At 40.1% G+C, this 8,096-nt stretch overlaps 2 protein-coding genes across 2 annotated transcripts in view; one reads left to right on the top strand and one right to left on the bottom strand.

Annotated features, from left to right (window-relative positions):
- The window catches only part of ZNF157 (zinc finger protein 157), a 505,987-nt gene that overhangs the window by 56,886 nt on the left and 441,005 nt on the right, over positions 1 to 8,096 (top strand). The window lies entirely within an intron of this gene.
- ZNF41 (zinc finger protein 41) overlaps positions 1 to 8,096 on the bottom strand; it is a 52,015-nt gene that overhangs the window by 12,146 nt on the left and 31,773 nt on the right. The window lies entirely within an intron of this gene.

Here is an 8,096-nt window from a genome sequence, read left to right as displayed (position 1 = left end):
AGGTAGGGGTAGGGAATTAAGAGGTACAAACTACTATGTATAAGCATACAAGGATAAGCAACAAGGATATATTGTACAGCACAGGGAATATAGCCAACATTTTATAATAACTATAAATGGAGTATAACCTTTAGAAACTGTGAATCACTATGTTGTACACCTGAAACGTATATAATATTATAAATCAACTATACCCCAATAAAAAAGTTTTTTGAAGAATGGCAATATGAAGTGTTGAAGAGAACATGGTGCAACGAAAACTCTCATATGTCTAATGGAGCTGTAAATTGGATGACCATATTGGAAAACCTTTTGGCTTTACCTGGTAATGTTGAAATATGCATACACAAGGACACAGTGATTCCATCCATGGAAATATGCTCAATTGGAATATGTGCTCATGTGCAACAAGAGGCATGTTCAAGAGTATTTACAGCAGCATTATTCAAAATGTGTGTAATATTTCATGATAAAAAAGTTTAAAATTAACAGTAATTTTAAAAATCAGTGTTCAGCATAACAGTAACAGTATCTATTATCTGTGGAAAAATATGAAGGATATTTTCTTAGTTGCTTTTATTTGCATAATCTATAAGCATATACCACCCATCCACCCACCCACCCACCAACTAATCAAGACTGGTTTCTTGGTTAGGGAAATCTGTGGGACTGGGGGAAAGAACTATGTGAATGTATTACCTATTAAAAAATTAAGTTTAAAAGTTACCAATGGGCTCAAGATGGAACAGATACAATTCTCCCTATTTCTCCTGCTAAGTAGCTGGACATTATATATAAAAAAAAAAAGATAAGAAGACTGTCAGTTGGAGAGAAGGAGGCTAACTGCCTAGGGACCTTGGAACCTGAGGAGTGACACAGCAGTGATTTCCCTGAGTTTTCTTTTCACCCCATATATCTTGGACTGTGTGGTGGAGAAGCTGGCAACCCAGAATGCCAACTGGTGCAGATAAAAACAGTCCCAAGAAAGCCTGCTATCTCTAGCCAAAGTACCAGGAAAGGGCCAATGTAACAAGAAAGAAAAATTTAGATAATTACTGCCCTACTCCAGCCAAGCATCACAGAAAAAAGCTGCAGCTCCCATCCCAGTTTTCATCAGCAAAGGCTGAGTGGGGAGCCTAGGTTTTCATCCCTGCCTGGGGATAATGAGGCCCCTCCCACACAGTGTCAATTTAGGCTATGTGGGGATCTTGAACTTCTACCCCCAACACAGTAATGAGGTACCTTTTTGTCTCCCCACCAGGGTGGTGTCAGAAGTGGTCTGGTGGGGAGCATGACATTCCACCTCCACCCAGGATCAACAAAGTGCTTGTCCCCTCTGGGGTGTCAAAGGAGGCTAATTAGGGACCTGAACTTCCACCTCCACCTGGCAGTAAGAAGGAGATTCTCCTTTTTTTAGCAGAACAGTGTTGGAGGCAGACTGCTAAACACAAGATTTAAATAATATCCAGAGTCTCAGAGTGCCCAAAATATCCAGGACATAATTGAAAATCAGGCATCATGTGAAGAAGCAAGAAAATCTTAACTGGAATGAGAAAAGACAATCAACTGACACTGACACTGAGATGACACAGATGTTAGAATTATCAAGGATTTTAAAGCAGCCATTATAAAAATGCTTCAGGGATTTCCCTGGTGGCACAGTGGTTAAGACTCCGCACTCCCAATGCAGGGGGCCTGGGTTTGATCCCTGGTCAGGGAACTAGATCTCACATGCATGCCACAACTAAGAGTTCACATGCCACAACTAAGGAGCCTGTGAGCTGCAACAAAGGAGCTCACCTGCTGCAACTAAGACCTGGAGCAACCAAACAAATAAATAAATATATAAAAAAAAGCCTGGCTATGCATTAGAGTCATCAGGGGAACATTTTGTCCCTGTGCTAACAGTACTTTGTTATTATTTTTTAAAAAATGCTTCAATATACTTAAATGCAAAACCAGAAAGTCTCAGAAAAAAAGATATAAAGAAGAACAGAATGAAAATTTTAGAACTGAAAAATAGAATAACTAAAATTTTAATATCAGTGTAAGAGCTCAACAGCAGAATAGAGAGGACAGAGGAAAGAATTAGAGAACTTGATGACAGAACAATAGAAATGATCCAATCTGAACAACAGAAAGAAAATTGACTGGAAAAAAAATGAGCAGAGCCTCAGGGACCTCTGAGACTATAATAAAAGATCTGGCATTCATGTCATCAGAGTTCCAGAAAGAGAGGAGAAAGCGTGGGGCTGAAAAGTATTTGAAGAAATTATAGCTGAAAATTTCTCAAATTTGGCAAAAGATATCAACTTAGAGTTTCAAGAAGCTGAGCAAACCCCAAAAGGATAAACCAAAGAAATTATACAAAGACACATTATAGTCAAACTTCAGAAAACTAAAGACAAAGAAAAAATCTTGAAATCAGCAAGAGAGAAATGACACCTTACCTATAGGGGAAAAACAATTAAAGTGACAGCAGATTTCTCACCCAAAACCATGGTGGAGCGAAGGAAATGGCACATTTTTCAAGTGCTGAAAGAAAAGAACTGTCAACCCTGAATTCCATATCTGGCAAAATTATCCTTAAGAAATGAAGCAGCCATGGCCATTAAGTACATGAAAAGATGCTTAACATCATTAATTATCTGGGAAATGAAAATCAAAACCACAATGAGATACTACCTCACACTCACTAGGATGGCTAGAATCAAAAAGTCAGATAATAACAAGTGCTGATGAGGATTTGGAGAAATTGGAAACTTCATACAAACACTGCTGGTGGGAATGTAAACTGGTGCAGCTGCTTTAGAAAACAGTCTGGCAGTTCCTCAAATTATTAAACATAGAGTTATCATTTGACCTAGCAATTCCACTCCTAGATGTATATATATACTTGAGATAAATGAAAATATATATCTGCATAAAAACACGTACACAAATGTTTACAGCAGCATTACTTATAATAGCCAAAAGGTGGAAACAACCCAAATGTACATCAGCTGACAAATGAATAAACAAAATGTGATACACCTGCACAATGGAATATTATTCAGCCACAAAAAGGAAGGAAATACTGATACATGTTACTACATGTACATGCTACACTTCTTCCCTATCTATTTGCCTACCTACATATGTATCTGCTGACCTATTATGGACTGGTGACTTCCTACTTTATTCAGTGGGTTATAACCTATTACTATCATTATTTCTTTTGCTACTCAAATTGTCCCAGGTTTAGCCAGAGGGAGCTCCTTAAAAACATTATGCTGAGTCAAAGAAGCCGGACAAAAAGATCACATGTTATGTGATTCCATTCATGTGAAATGTCCAGAAGAGTAAAGTCTATAGAGACAGAAAGCATATTAATGTTTGCTTAGGGTTGGAGGAGGCAGGGAGGTGAGGTGGGGCAGAGTGATGGCTTAGGGGTATGGGGTTTCTTTTTGAGGTGATGAAAATGTTCTCAAATTGATTATAGTGATGGTTGCACATATCCATAAACATACAAAAAACATTGGACACTTTATTTTTAAAATAAATTTATTTATTTATTTTTATATTTGGCTGTGTTGGGTCTTTGTTGGTGCACACGGGCTTTCTCTTGTTGTGGAGCATGGGCTCTAGACACGTGGGCTTCAATAGTTGTGGCACACGGGCTCAGTAGTTGTGGCTCATGGGCTCTAGAGCGCAGGCTCAGTGGTTGTGGCACATGTTGCTGCTCTGCGGCATGTGGGATCTTCCTGGATCAGGGCTTGAACCCATGTCCCCTGCATTGGCAGGCAGATTTTTAACCACTGCGCCACCAGGGAAGTCCCTGAATTGGACACTTTAAATGGGTAAACTATGGTATGTGAATTATATCTCAATAAAGCTGTTACTAAGAAAGAAGAAATGAAGGGGAAATCAAGATATTCTCAGAAGAAGGAGAACTAAGAAAATCTGTTGTCAGCAGACCTACCCTAAAAGAATGGCTTAAAGGAAGTTCTCTAAACAGAACGGAGATGGTAAAAGAAGTCTTTGAACATCAGGAAAGAAGAAAAATGGAAAGAGAAAAAATATGTTTAAATACAACAGACTTTCCTTTTCCTCTTGAGTTTTCTAAATTATATTTGAAGGTCAAAGTAAAAAGTATAACATTTTTATGATGTGGATCTCCATGTATGTAGAGGAAATATTTAAGACAATTGTAATTGGTGAGGCTAAAGGGACTTAAAGGGAGCTAAGTTTTCTACACTTCACTCTAACTGGTAAAACGTCAACACCAGTAGAGACCTATGTGGTGATGGAATAGTTCTGTATCTGGATTATTGTACAGGAATCTACACATGTGTAAAATGGCAGAGAACGACACGCACACTGCAGAAATGTCAATTTCCTATTTGTGATAATTGTACTCTAGTGACACAGGATGTAATCATTAGGGGAAACTGGGTAAAGAGTTACATGAGACCTCTCTGTACCATCTTTGCAACTTCCTATAAATGTATAATTATTTCCAAATAAAAAGTTTTAACAAACTACTAAATTATCCTCAGAAAGATTGAAGTAGGGGACACAGCAAAAAAGATCAAGATGCTATTAAAAAGGAGCACTCACAGGAGTTCCCTGGTGGTCTAGTGGTTAGGATTTGGCACTTTCACTGCTGTGGCCAGGGTTCAATCCCTGGTCGGGGAACTGAGACCCAGCAAGCCGTGCAGCACAGCCAAGAAAAGAGATAAAAAATGGGGGGAATTCACTTCTTTCCTCTCTATCTGCCTACCTATGTATTATAGGGTCTGGTCACTTCCTACTTTATTCAGTAGATGATAATCTATTACTATTATGATTTCTTTTGCTACTCATATTGTCCCAGATTTGACCAGAGGGAGCTCCTTCAAAGTGGCTCCTGTGTCATTTTGACATGTTCCCATCTTTTGAGTGCTTCATTACTTCCCAGCACAATGAGTCATTTTGTACTTTCTCTGTTCCAACCCTGGAGTCAGTCATATCTCCAAGAAGCTCTAGTTCCTATTAGTGACAAATGGTAACTCAAGGTGTGCTCATTGTGCCTGGCATATAATTGTCATTTCAGCAGTCAGAGAAAGGAATTTTTTCCTTATAGGAGAATGCCAACTAATCAATATAGAAGAAATGATGGAATTAGAAAAACACCATTAGGGAAATAGCACCGTAATTAACTGTTACAGGCAAGAATCATTGCTAGATGCTACAATCAGCGGACAAAAGCATGAGAAATAGTCTCAATGTATACATAGTCTCAATGTATCTCCCCACAACCTAGTTGTTAATTACAAAGAGAAATATAGTAACTTTACAGTACCTGACAGATGCCATCTTAGCCAGGTGATCAAAGTTAACATTATCAATAAAGGACAAATTGGTATTGAATTCTTGCCAATGTGAGACACTGAGAAGAACACAGCATCATTTCTGTGATATTTGACAAAAATGAAAAACCTGAATCTAATTATGAGGAAGCAGGAAAAAAAACCCCAAATTGAGGGACATTCTTCCAAATGGTGTCATGAAAGTCAAGGAAAGCCTAAGGAACTGTTTCAGATTAAAGGGTAAAGGGACATGACAACTAAACATAATACATGAGCCTGGATTGGATCCTGGATCGGGGGAAATACTATAAAGGATGTTATCGTGACAACTGGGAAAATTATTTACAAATTGTATGTTAGTGAAACCGAGCAGGACCGTGTGGGGCTCCTGGGCATGGAAGCCTTTCTGTCCCCTGTTCTTTTTTTTTTTTCAAGATTTTTGTCTTTATTTATTTATTTATTTGGCTATGCTGCATGGCTTGTGGGATCTCAGTTCCCCAACCAGGGATTGAACCTGGCAGTGAAAGCCTGGAATCCTAACCACTGGACCATCAGGGAACTCCCTGTCCCACATTTCTTGTTTGTAGGGAATAGATTCCAGCCTCCATGACCTTCCCTGACTTCCAAAGGGCAGATTTGAACAGTTGCTAATCAGTTAAGGGAGGGGATGCAGAGACAAAGGAGAAGCAGCCAAAAAACAATAGTGCAGCCTTGGGGCAGGGTCCTGGTTCCTCTTCAAGGGATACACATAATATCTTTGAGCTCTTTACAGAACTAAAACCCCCAACAAATGGAAGGTGTTAGCATTCTTCATTCCAGAGAAGACCACATGAGGCCAGATTAAAGGAACCAGAGAAGCTCCTCAAGAGACTACTTGAGACCAGATTAAAGGAGTGCAGGCCCTGCACGCACTCTAATCCTTACCAGCAAGCCTGCTCTTGAACCATTGCTATAAAACTCCTCATCCAATCCTCCCAGGTTGGGACACACAGTTTTTCGGGGCAGGAGCCTACTGTGTCCCCATTTGTCTGGCAAAGCAATAAAGCTACTCTTCTCTACTTCACCCAAAACTCTGTCTCTGAGATTCGATTTGGCACTGGTGCACAGAGGCCGTTTTTCACCTCATTAGGTAATTAGATAATACTCATCAAATATTAGATAGTACTAGATCAATGTGCAATTTCTTGATTTTGATAACTGTACTGTGATTATGTAAGAGAATGTCCTTGTTCTTAAGAGATACACATTAAGTATTTAAGGGTAAAGGGGAATTATGTCTGCAAATTACTCCCAAGTGGTTCAGAAAATAAAGTTTTAAATATTTCTGTGTGTATACACTACATACATACATACATATATACATAAATTGAGAAGAGAAAGCAAATGTGGCAAAATGTTAACAATTAGTGGTTCTGGGTGAAGGGCAAAAGAATCAAACGTTTCAAAAGAATTAATGCTTTAAAACTCTTAGTAGAAAATATAGGTAAATATTTGTTTAGGCCTTGGGGTAGGTGAGGATTTCCTAAACAACACAAAAAATGCCCTAAGTATCAAAGACAAGATCTAGTGATTCAACTGTGAGGAAATGAGGAAACTTTATTCATTGAAAGACCTTTGTTCTTTGGGGGCCCTTAATAGTGAGTGTTCAGGGGCACAGAGCAGGCATGGAACTCACAGTATCTGCTCCACCACCAGCAGCTCCGGGGGCAGATCCGCAAGCACTGGGTGGTGCCCAGCACTTCTCCATCCACCAGCTCTCCTGAGCACAGCCCCAAGGGTTGCTGAGAGCAGGACCTCCACCTGAGCCTCTAGCAGCATGTCTGACCTACTCCCCTTCACTGCACAAGGGCACTCACCCAGGGAAAGCCCTGGGGTCAGGCTTGAGGGAAGCTCTCATTCTGCCTGCCCATCCTCCTGATCCTTGCTCTCTTGCTGGTGACCCCAGGACAGACTGGCAGGTGTGTAGGTGACACAGGGGAGGAGCCTCAGGTGGCGGGGAGGAGTGGCTATTTGCCAACCAGTATGGGAAAATTAAAATATTCTATCATTTGGCACTGGTAAACATTTTTAAAAAACTTTGTTTTACCATTTTTAAAAATTGAAGCAGGCTTCCCTGGGGGCGCAGTGGTTAAGAATCTTCCTGCCAAGGCAGGGGACATGGGTTCGAGCCCTGACCTGGGGAGATCCTACATGCCACAGAGCAACTAAGCCCATGCACCACAACTACTGAGCCTGTGCTCTTGAGCCTGTGAGCCACAACTACTGAGCCCACGTGCCGAGAGCCCGTGCACCACAACAAAGAGTAGCCCCCGCTTGCCGTAACTAGAGAAAGCCTGCGCACAGCAACGAAGACCCAACACAGCCAAAAACAAATAAATTAATTAATTAAAAAAAACTTGAAGCATAGTTAGTTTACAATGTTGTGTTAGTTTCAGATGTACAGCAAAGTGATTCAGATATATATATATATATATATATATATATATATATATATATATATATACTTTTTCAGACATTGTTAAATATTTTAACAACTCTGACAGCCCAAGCTGGTGGACAAAAGACCACACTCATCTGTCTCTCCCTCCCTGGGAGTCACACAGGGAAAGGGTAAAAAGACCATGCCAGGCACAGATGCCCCTCTGATCCCTTTCACTTTGGACTCCACCCTGGCTGGGTAGGCTTATGTGATGTGATGGAGAGGGATTTTGGAGCTAGTGACTTGGATACAAAGTTGCTAATATAGAACCACCCAGATTCTAGCCT

This window comes from Delphinus delphis, chromosome X (genome assembly GCF_949987515.2).
Source record: "Delphinus delphis chromosome X, mDelDel1.2, whole genome shotgun sequence".
Taxonomy (NCBI): Eukaryota; Metazoa; Chordata; class Mammalia; order Artiodactyla; family Delphinidae; genus Delphinus; species Delphinus delphis.
The sequence above is the reverse complement of the archived record's forward strand: the minus strand, read 5'-3'. Positions and strand labels throughout refer to the sequence as shown.